Here is a 12,093-nt window from a genome sequence, read left to right as displayed (position 1 = left end):
TTAGAACTACTTAAACCTAACTAACCTAAGGACATCACACACATCCATGCCCGAGGCAGGATTCGAACCTGCAACCGCAGCGGCCGCGCGGTTCCAGACTGAATTGACTCACCAAAAAGGAAGGATCGCGATCTTGTTACATCTTACAACGCAAAAAACATTGTCCTTAGGCGACTCCATACATGTTCGATTACGTAATGTGGTTTCTGCTCACCCCATATCCGAACATTACGCCGATTCACGTTACCGGAGCTATGGGCGGCGGCCTCGTCAATGAACAAGCTTTTATGTAACACTAGGCATATGCAATTCCAAGCTGACACGCGTCGCGTACTGCAAATACAGGAGGAGTGAAAAGGTTATTACGGGGCTGCCTTTCAACGTCAACGCATTTACAAACACACATATCCGTGTGAACTCTTTCAAAAACATCATGCTTCATCGATACACAGTCAAATGTACCATTTTCGTCTGGAAAAACAAGTTATTTCTGGAAGGGTTGCCGGGCTGGATTGCTCCATAAATGCTTCCCGTTCTCATGGTTGAGAAGTACTATTATTATTATTATTTTCGTATGAACATTGAAGATTACTTCATGAGTGACAGATACGTAACATATAGACAAACGGTAATTGTACAAATATGGTAAAACGTGGATATAAAGAGAAATTTAAAATTTGAAAATGATTACAAATGAATCACACACACGGGTTAGAGTTTTTCAGCCATATAAACCAACAGGAAGTGTAGAGACAATGTAAAATGCGAATACAAATACATCGCAAACACTGGCTACAGTTCTTCAGACAATCCAGGGCTGCAGGCGTAAAATCGTGGATTTCTTGCAGCGACCCTCCAAATCGAGTATATTGGCACTAGGCTACGTGGAAGATTGTTTGCTCTTTGGCTTCACACTTCCCACATGAAGGATTTTCGGCCATTCCCCACTGAAACAGCGATTTGCTGCATATTTCATGTCCAGTGTGCGGAATCTGTTGGAGTTGCACCGTACCCTTCTACTATGGCCAAAACTAACAACTTTGACTGTCGGTTCTTTTTTGAGGATACAGTTTCTGACTTATTGTCTCTATTGTGCTTGCCACTGCTCGTCTACTGTGAAGTTCCGAAGTTGTGTCGCTGTGCCCACTGGAAAATTTCTTGATTTCTGTCTTAATTCCATATGTTCGTCGGTAAGTAGGACAGAATCAGCGTAAGTATGCAGTGAAGGCTTATTAGAGGAGTTATGAAGCTGACATTTTAGAGCAGCAAGATCCCTGGTCTGGGGGGTCGCTAAGTTGCTCAGAACGGAGAGCCACTGAGTGGGAATTGTTCTGATGCCTTGATAGAGCTGGGCGTCAACAAGATTTGTGCGGTGGCTGTTGATCCTAACAGGGGGCACAGTACTCAGCAACAGAGTAAACCAAAGAGAAGCTGCTGGTTCTCAAGATTTTTGGCATCGATTCCCCAGTTCGAATTTGCTAATTTTTGGATTATGGTTGGTCTGATTTTTACTTTAGTTGAGACATTTTCTAGAAGGTATTTGTAGGACAAACTTCGATCTAACGTCACTTCTAGATATTTAAGGTACGGTCTGTGTATTAAGGTGATTCCTTCGGAATAAATTCCCAGCTCAGTAACCTTCAAGCTGATCGGCTGCTGTGTGTGAAAATCAAATTCTCAAGTGTTTCCTTTCATCTGGATGTTCTTTGTTGCACAGTAAAAAGTTGTTCGCCAGTATCTGGTTCTGCTGTTCTTTCATATTCGGCGTACAGCTCCTTGCATTCCTCGCTCCAACATGGTATGTATGATTTTCTAACACCACAGAGTATGTGATTTTTTTTTGCTGTGCCGATAATTAGTGCAGCGAACCTGGAATAGTTATTGACTTCTGGTTATGTATGCCTGATATCATGTTCTAATTGTGTTTCGAATTGTTGCCATCTGGCTTTCCTAAAATTCTATCTGAGAGGAGGAAATGTGTGGCTTACAGGAACAGTTGTATCTATTATGGTGATATTGGTCTATGCCGTGATGTAGGTAATTCGTGAAGGACTTCTCTATGAGCGACGTTTCTGCTGGAGGTGACGGATATGAAAGTAAGCTCCCGGTTGTATCCCATATTTCATCTCGCAGGGTGGAAGGTGGGCTCTGGTTTTGCGTCATAGAGGCGTCTGAACGTTATGCCTTCATCGCTTTCGTTGTAACACCAAAACAGATGATGGGACTTAAAGTCTCCAGTTAAATACAGGGATTTGGGAAAGTGGGAAGCATGTCTTTAGCTCATCCGTTGTTCGGAGGCTTGTATATATTGCCGATATTACTTCTTTCACATTCACAGACTAATATAAAATGCCTTGGGCTGAGAGGGAGTGCATTTACCAATTTTGCTCTAGTATATGTAGCGATTCCATATTGTGGGAGCTTCATTGAGGTGACAAGTTTGTACTAAGGTATTTTGCCTTTGGAATGTATTTGCTGCTAGCCTGATGTGTGTGTCTCCTGGATTGTAACATCAGTTTTGTCATCTGCTAGAAGTTTCAAGATGTTCACTGCTACTACGGCTTATGCCTTCCATATTTATTTGGCATACACTGATATTTGGCTTCCAGGAAAACCTTCGTTTAAAAGGTCAGCATCGCAATGTGTTCGTTGGAAGGAATGCACAGAAAGAAAGCTGGCTATCTGTGCGGGGGACATCGCGGAAAATATCCACTTGTTGTCGAATGAGACAGCGCATAATGCCCGCAGGGTGATGACGGCGACTGGCGTGGTTACACGGCTGCCAGCGATACGGAATGAACGAGACATCCTTTGCCCACTTTCGGCGCATCGGCACTGACAGAATCGGCGCGCGCTCCCTGAAATCTTTCTCAAACGATTTTACAGACACTAATCGGTAAAAAAATGATTTCATGTTACTTATAGATTTATGTGTCAGCTTCTTGGTGAAATGCCCATCATCTCCTTAATGGTCATACATATAGTGATATTTGCATTTACTTAAGACACTGTGCGAAATTCGTCCATGCCTTCTGACGGGTGGCCCAAATTATCGGACCGAGATACCAGATCCCTCCCTCTCTGAAATGGGTGCATAGGGCATGAAGCGCCCTGGACGATGTTCTGGGAAGTGAACAGGTGGTGTGCCATCAGTGGAGACCACCAGCTGGGAGAAGGAATGTGGGACGTCAGGCACTGTACTCGGATGATTGTGGAGCAGACGGAGGCTGTGGTGATGTCTCGACCTCCATACACAAGCCTATGGGAGCTACCGATGGTGCCCTAGAGTTCAAATGGTCCTCGTGAGGCAGAGGGGCGTCTGAGGGCGAGGACGCTACCTCAGAGCAATCCACTGCTGGAGGGCAAGGCTGGGGGTGGGGATGGAGTTGGTTGAAAGCTTTCGAGGTGTCAACTGTCATAAGGCGCCGCCCATGAGTGGCCACTACTGTAGCTGGCATCCATGAGGGTTCTGCCCCATAGGAACGTATCCAGACAGGTGATCGAGGAGGGTACCATCCAGCATGTCGGGTCTGGGCTTCCTTGGGTTGGGATGCCAGGAGATAGAGGAGGGTACGTGGCTGTCGACCATGAAGGGGTTGTGCTGGGTTGCAGTCATAAACAGAGGTGGACCTTTAGGTGCTCGGAACATCATGAGTGCCACTGTTATGGTAGATGCACCAATGGCATTCAACATTTGTTGCTTAAATTTGTACACAATCTGCTCTGCTTCGCCATTGGAGGAAGGGTAAAATGGAGGGCTACATAGGTGTTCGATGCAATTAGTGATGCAACGCCGTTTGAAGGATGTAGCTGTAAACTGGGTCCCATTGTCAGTTATGATGGTGAGGAGAATCCCTTTGATGGCAGGAATCTGTAGAAGGGCATTAAGCCTGGCAACTGTGGTGGTGGATGCCGTGCTGACTACAGAGGGATAGTTTGAATAAACGTCCACGACAATAATCCACACTGAGCCAAGCAACAGGCCAGCAGAATGTAGATGAATGTGACCCCAAAGGTGACAGTGAGTAGGCCAGGGGGCGAAAGACTCAGGTGGAGGAGTCTGATGGCAGAACAATGGCGCACTATAGCTTCCAAGACCTAGTTCAGTCCTGGCCGGTAGATATGTCGCCTTTCATCCTTTACATACGCCAGTGCCCACAATGGAGAAGTCCCAAGACGTCTTTGTGTAAGGTAGTTGGATGACATATGGTGGGCACCCATCCCTGCATCCAGCAGGAGCTCATTGGAGATAACAGACGAACTATGAGAGTGGCGAGCCCAGGCATGGAGCTTGGGAGCAGCCGACTTCAAAAAGTATGTGGGCCCCCCATGGAGTACATAGTGTACGACACGCTGTAAGATAAGGTCGCAGCGTGTGTCTGCCTCAACATGAGTGGTGGTAATGGGAAACCCACACAATGTGTGTTGTCATTTTTCATCAATGTAAAAATACGAGAGCTCCAGTTGGTCAAATGACGGATCTATTCCTGAGGGTAAACGTGAGAGGGTATCCGCATTTACACGTTGGACAGTAGGCTTGTACTTGATGGTGTAATTGTAAGAGCTAAGAAAAAGAGCCCAATGCTGGAGTCTTTGGGCTGTCCACTCTGGAAGTCGAGACGGTGGCCCACAGAGTGTACCAACGGTTTATGGTGTGCAACGAAGGTAAACTGGGTCCCCAACAGGTAAACATGGAATTTCTTCATGGCAAAGATGATCGCCAACGCCTCATTCTCAGATCTGGGAGTAATTGTCTTTGGGCATATGTCAGTGTTTTTGAGACACAGTCGATGGATTGCTCTGTACCATCGTCATTACAGTGTTCCAGCACTGCACCAATGCCATAGGGAGGCACCCTCAGCCAAAAATATGGTACATGATGGGAAAAAGGGGGTAAGGCATAACATCCGCTTCAGATGTGTGAAGGCCTGCTCATAGGCTGCTGACCACTGAAAAGAAATGTCTTTCTTCCACAAATGGTTGAGGAGATGCATAATGTGTGCTTCCTGCTGAAGGAACTTAGAATAATAATTCAATTTCCCTGATAAAACCTGCAACTCCTGGAGGTTTTGTGGACATAGGAGAGAATCAATAGCAGAAATATTATGGTCAGTGGGCTGGATCCCGTCTTTGGTAAGCACGTGGTTAAGGTAGTCCTCTTGTACCTGGAAAAACTGGCATTTGTGCAGACGGCAATTCAGCCCTGCATCACGCAGTGTAATAAAGAAGGTATGTGGGCTATGCAGATGCTTTTGGCGCGTAGTATCCGTAACAGTTAAGTCATCAACATAATTGGTACAAGCTGAGACAGACATGGTTAAGTGTTCCAGGTATTTCTGGAATGTCACTGGAGCAAAAGAGATCCCAAAAGGCAAACTCTTGCATCCCTTTGCTACTGAAACTACTGATGGAACTGCTGTTGCAATTGCCGCTTCAGGAGCAGCTGTTGATGTTGCTGTTCCATGATCTGTACAAGTTTCGCGTCCATAATGCACTGTGAACCTTTTACCTCGTCGCCAATTCTATAGTTCAATTCTTTTATCTTGGCGGCTCGCTCATGCCCGCCCAGACGCGGGAGATTTCTGCGTTGCCAGTTGCACGCGCCAAGAGAAGCAGCGCCATAGTATAGTATAGTTCGCAAACTTACGTTTAGGAGGGAGCGCGCAGTTTATGAAGTAAAGCCACCACGGCCGCATTAACCCTTTCGCTGCTTCAGAGACGTGCTCCCCGCATTCCGCGATGTGCGCGATTTTGTTATCATTGCACTGCTCGCCTGTACAGATACATGGTGTTTCGACTGCTTTGACATACTTTATCATTCGATTTCATAAAAACTATTTGGCCCAAAAATTTGATTTTTACACATCTTCTTGACTGGTACCTTCCCCCCATAAATGACTTAATTTTGTTTCGATGTTCAACGCAGTTATTGTGCAGCATTAAATGTAGTAAACCATTGGACGAAATTTTGAAGAGTTTGCGGAGGTAAAAGTCCACAGCGTATACTTTCCGTATGGTCGATTTTAGTTGCCACTAGAAATTTCAAAAAATTACATTCAAACGAATAAAATTCATGAAGTAAGACACTTCGATATTGTTTTTAAATAAAGAAAATATTAAGCACCAAACAAAATTTGAACTCTGAACCTTTCGCTTAACAGCCAAACACTTTAACCATTACGCTAACGCAGCTCAGCATTCAACAGGTATCCTAAAATACTTTAAAAAGTCACGCAAAATACCGACAAACACTGTTGGTATGACTATGAATTACTCACGTTTCGTCGAAGTACAATAGGAAATAAACAATTACCGCTGTTCTTTATTGCGAAAAAGCGGTTGGTGAGAATGAATTTCCTTGCTATTGCCTGAATTACGAGGCTTATTGCTTGTTTGGTTTAATTAATTAATAGAATATGAAGCAGTTGGTGTAAAGGTTGCTTTTTCCAAACTTTCTTTTATAGAAAGTCTGCTATCAAGTCATTGCTTTTGTTCAGTTACTTTATCACTGAACATTTTTAAAACTGAAGACACTCGTCCGTGCTCTACACTGCAGTCGAGCTCTGGCAACGTCGTTCTCTGTTCATTGGCAGACTGTTTTTTGTGACGTCAGATGCGCAGAACGAACCTAAACTCGGCCGCCGTCGTAAATGACGCGCACTTTAGTAACCGGTATCCGACACGACCCGGAGATGCAGTCATACCGGCCGAGAGTGTCGACAGTGAGTCGCCATAACCACAGGTAGACAACAGCTATGGACAACAACGGAGGCGACATTAACTGCTATGGACTGATATGACAGAATGGCAAGTCAGAAGAGTGAACTAAATCGAAAGCCTAGACGTAGCAAGATCGGGAACGGAACAACGATGGGTACGACGCATGATGAGCGCAGTCGGAATATGACTGACTCCTGAGTCCCTTGCTGCCGGCTTTATAGGGCCCTCGTGATTGCCGATAGACTGGCGCGGCGGGCGGGCCCACGCACAGCGCTATGGCGACGACAGCAGCGCTTCCAGGTTACAGATGCACCGCCTACTGACTCTCGTCTACGTCCATGCCTTCTGGCGGGCCGTCCAAATTGTCGGACCGGGATACTAGACGTATGTTAACCATATGACAAAATACTCTCCTCTTTGCATTCTATCATTTGCCAAAATTTTGTTTTTGTATGTCTAAAGGAGACCAACCCCCAAGTCTAAAGAAAAATTTAAAATCTTAGCTGACTTTCAATCCCAGCAACATATAGTCTACTCTGTAGGAATCAGCATGGATTTCGAAAAAGACGGTCGTGTGAAACCCAGCTCGCGCTATTCGTCCACGAGACTCAGAGGGCCATAGACACGGGTTCCCAGGTAGATGCCGTGTTTCTTGACATCCGCAAGGCGTTCGATACAGTTCCCCACAGTCGTTTAATGAACAAAGTAAGAGCATATGGACTATCAGACCAATTGTGTGATTGGATTGAAGAGTTCCTAGATAACAGAACGCAGCATGTCATTCTCAATGGGGAGAAGTCTTCCGAAGAAAGAGTGATTTCAGGTGTGCCGCAGGGGAGTGTCGTAGAACCGTTGCTATTCACAATATACATAAATAACCTTGTTGATAACATCGGAAGTTCAATGAAGCTTTTTGCGGATGATGCTGTAGTATATCGAGAGGTTGTAACAATGGAAAAATTGTACTGAAATGCAGGAGGATCTGCAACGAATTGACGCATGGAGCAGGGAATGTCAATTGAATCTCAATGTAGACGTGTAATGTGCTGCGAATACATAGAAAGAAAGATCCTTTATCATTTAGCTACAATATAGCAGGTCAGCAACTGGAAGCAGTTAATTCCATAAATTATCTGGGAGTAGGCATTAGGAGTGATTTAAAATGGAATGACCATATAAAATTAATCGTCGGTAAAGCAGATGCCAGACTGAGATTCATTGGAAGAGTCCTAAGGAAATGCAATCCGAAAACAAAGGAAGTAGGTTACAGTACAGTTGTTCGCACACTGCTTGAATATTGCTCACCGGTGTGGGATCCGTACCTGATAGGGTCGGTAGAAGAGATAGAGAAGATCCAATGGAGAGCAGCGCGCTTCGTTACAGGATTATTTAGTAATCGCGAAAGCGTTACGGAGATGATAGACAAACTCCAGTGGAAGACTCTGCAAGAGAGACGCTCAGTAGCTCGGTACGGGCTTTTGTTGAAGTTTCGAGAACATACCTTCACCGAGGAGTCAAGCAGTATATTGCTCCCTCCTACGTATATCTCGCGAAGAAATGGTTCTGAGCACTACGGGACTTAACTTCTGAGGTCATCAGTCCCCTAGAACTTAGAACTACTCAAACCTAACTAACCTAAGGACAACACACACATCCATGCCCGACGCAGGATTCAGACCTGCGCCGTAGCGGTCGCGTGGTTCCAGACTGTAGCGCCTAGAACCACTCGGCCACCTCAGCCGGCTCTCGCGAAGAGACCACGAGGATAAAATCAGAGAGATCAGAGCCCACACAGAGACATACCGAGAATCTTTCTTTCCACGAACAATACGAGACTGGAATGGATGGGAGAACCGATAGAGGTACTCAAAGTACCCCCCGCCACACACCGCCAGGTGGCTTGCGGAGTATGGATGTAGATGTAGATAGTGCATTTTGCACCAAATGCAAAATCATTGCAACCCCTATTTTTCATTACACACTTTTTGAATTTCGCACAGCATCTTACGTAAATGCCAATGTCACAATACATATGACCATTAAGGAGATAATGGGCATTGCACCATGAAGCTGACACATAAATCTATAAGTAACATGAAAATCATTTTTTTACCGAATGGTTTCTGTAAAATCGTTTGAGAAAAACTGCAGAGAGCGCGCCTCGATTCTTTTAGTGCAGTGCATCGCCAACCTACACGCCGAAAGTGGGCAAAGGATGTCCTGTTCATTCTGTCTCACCGGCAGCTACGCCACCGCTCCAGTCGCCGCCATCATCCTGCTGGCATTGCGTGCTGCCTCGTTAGCTATTTTCCGCGCTGGGTCAAGTCGCCTCGTGTTGAGCCCTCCTGCACAAGTAGCCTGCTTTCTCCCTGTGTGCATGTGCAGCATTCTATTACAGGCGCGAACAGTTTTACAAGCTCCCCACCCCCCACCCCCCACCCCAACTGCAAAGTTTATATACATTTCTAGACTGTCTACTTCCTTAATTCAAGGTCAAAGTCGGCGCATAGCAGGTCAATATATTACAATTAGTTTTCACTATAAACCACATTTCGTCTGAAACTTCCTGGCAGATTAAAACTGTGTGCCGGACCGAGACTCGAACTTCAAAAATGGCTCTGAGCACTATGGGACTGAACTGCTGTGGTCATTAGTCCCCTAGAACTTAGAACTAGTTAAACCTAACTAACCTAAGGACATCACAAACATCCATGCCCGAGGCAGGATTCGAACCTGCGACCGTAGCGGTCTTGCGGTTCCAGACTGCAGCGCCTTTAACCGCACGGCCACTTCGGCCGGCACTCGAACTCCGGACCTTTGCCTTTCGCGGGCAAGCGCTCTACCGACTGAGCTACCCATGCACGACCCACGCCCCGTCCTCACAGCTTTAATTCCTCGTCTCCTACCTTCCAAACTTCACAGAAGCTCTCCCGCTGTAGAGTGAAAATTTCATTCTTTCACATTTCATCTGTTTGGCTCGCCAGTACGGTGATTTACTACGTATTGATGGGCTTTCGCAGTATCTAGAACCTCAGCAATTTCAGTATGATCTGTGATGAAAGAAATTGCACTGAAAAAGGAAAAAATAGTGAATTACTCGAGAAGTGAGTGCGAAAAAAAATGTAGCTTCGTGGGTTGTAAGAGTATTTGATGGTGTATTAGTTATTACAAAACAAACTCAAATGTTCAAAGAACACGGCAGTAAGAGACTATTTACCAGTATGATGTTGCACTCCCTTTAGTCTAAATGCAAGCATGAATTTGGCTGTGAAGGGTGTCATAAAGCCTTTGTATCCTCTCTTGGGGCAAACTACAACTACTGTAACTGGTCTTTCATATCCTGGGTACTGGTGCTGCAGCAGAGTTTATGCCTCAGCTGTTTCCATACATGTTCTATTAGGCACGGATCCAGGGATCTTGCACACCATGGGAGTACCTCAATTTCACGGAGACATTCTTATGAACATGTGCTTTGTGCAGACGGTTATTATCCTGTTGCAAAATGGCACCACGATACTGTCACGTGAGAGGTAATGCGTGACGACGCATGATGTTCGTGATATGCTGTTCTACAGTCAGAGTTCCCTGAATCACTACCTGTCATGACGTGAAGTCATACCAAATGGCATCCCACATTATGACTCCAGTAGTGACACTGCAGTGCCCCCCAAAATCATTGGAAGATTTCGACTGCTGTCCAGGTCGCCGCCATACTCACAAATTGCGAATCATTGCTGAACACAAAGCGATACCACTCAGCAGCAGTCCTTCTCTCATGGCACCACTCCAAAGGCAGCCATTTCTGTTCTAGTGTTAGCAGGAGCCTACACATGAGATGGCAATACCCTAGTTGGCTGCTGCTAGTCTGTAACCAATCATGCAGGAAGAGACAGTACGTCGCAGGGAGTCCATTACTTGTTCTCGGAATGAAGTCACAGTTGTGAAGGGATTATGATGTGCCTAGTGTACAATACAGCAATCCTCCCTCGTAGTCATCGGATCTAATTGACCAGAACCATGACACATGTATGCCTGCCCACACATTCCCATGCAGTCCAACTCCAGGCCACTGTCACATCCAAATGCCTCACAAATCTAGATACTGCACGATTCGAGCAGCCATCCAGATGGAAACACACAATCAAGCACCTTTCAAACTCTTGTCAGGTGCTGATGATGCAGTCTCACGGGCAATCGTAAAATCCGTTTTAGACAGGTACGTGCCGAGGAAAACTGTCAGCGACGGGAAAAACCCACCGTGGTTCAACAACAAAGTTAGGAAACTACTGCGAAAGCAAAAAGAGCTTCTCTGCAAATTTAAACGCAGCCAAAACCTCTCACATAAACAGAAGCTAAACGATGTGAAAGTTAGCGTAAAGAGGGCTATGCGTGAAGCGTTCAGTGAATTCGAAAGTAAAATTCTGTGTACCGACCTGACAGAAAATCCTAGGAAGTTCTGGTCTTACGTTAAATCAGTAAGTGGATCGAAACAGCATATCCAGACACTCTGGGATGGTAATTCCATTGAAACAGAGGATGACACGCGTAAAACTGAAATACTAAACACCTTTTTCCAAAGCTGTTTCACAGAGGAAGACCACACTGCAGTTCCTTCTCTAAATCCTCGCACGAACGAAAAAATGGCTGACATCGAAATAAGTGTCCAAGGAATAGAAAAGCAACTGAAATCACTCAACAGAGTAAAGTCCACTGGACCTGACCAATTCGATTCTACACAGAGTACGCCAAAGAACTTGCCCCCCTCCCCCCCCCCCCCCCCCCTTCTAACAGCCTTGTACCGCAAGTCTCTAGAGGAACGCAAGGTTCCAAATGATTGGAAAAGAGTACAGGTAGTTCCAGTTTTCAAGAAGGGTCGTCGAGCAGATGCGCAAAACTATAGGCCTACATCTCTGACATCGATCTGTTGAAGAATTTTAGAACATGTTTTTTGCTCGCGTATAATGTCATTCCTGGAAACCCAGAATCTACTCTGTAGGAATCAACATGGATTCCAGAAACAGCGATTGTGTGAGACCCAACTCGCTTTATTTATTCATGAGACCCAGAAAACATTAGGTACAGGCTCCCAGGTAGACGCCATTTTCCTTGACTTCCGGAAGTCGTTCGATACAGTTCCTTACTGTCGCCTGATAAACAAAGAAAGAGCCTACGGAATATCAGACCAGCTATGTGGCTAGATTAAAAAGTTTTTAGCAAACAGAACACAGCATGTTGTTATTGTAGAGACGTCTACAGACGTTAAAGTAACCTCTGGCGTGCCACAGGGGAGTGTTATGGGACCATTGCTTTTCACAATATATATAAATGACCTAGGAGATAGTGTCGTAAGTTCCATGCGGCTTTCCGCCGATG

At 45.5% G+C, this 12,093-nt stretch overlaps 1 non-coding gene across 1 annotated transcript; it reads right to left on the bottom strand.

Annotated features, from left to right (window-relative positions):
• Positions 1 to 9,432: 9,432 nt before the first annotated feature.
• Positions 9,433 to 9,581, bottom strand: Trnar-gcg (transfer RNA arginine (anticodon GCG)). Its single transcript has 2 exons — positions 9,545 to 9,581; positions 9,433 to 9,475 (listed from the first exon to the last, which is right to left on the bottom strand). It is a non-coding gene; the product is annotated as a tRNA-Arg (tRNA).
• Positions 9,582 to 12,093: the final 2,512 nt, after the last annotated feature.

This window comes from Schistocerca nitens, chromosome 4 (genome assembly GCF_023898315.1).
Source record: "Schistocerca nitens isolate TAMUIC-IGC-003100 chromosome 4, iqSchNite1.1, whole genome shotgun sequence".
Lineage (NCBI taxonomy): Eukaryota > Metazoa > Arthropoda > Insecta > Orthoptera > Acrididae > Schistocerca > Schistocerca nitens.
This window is presented reverse-complemented; position numbering and strand designations above follow the sequence as displayed.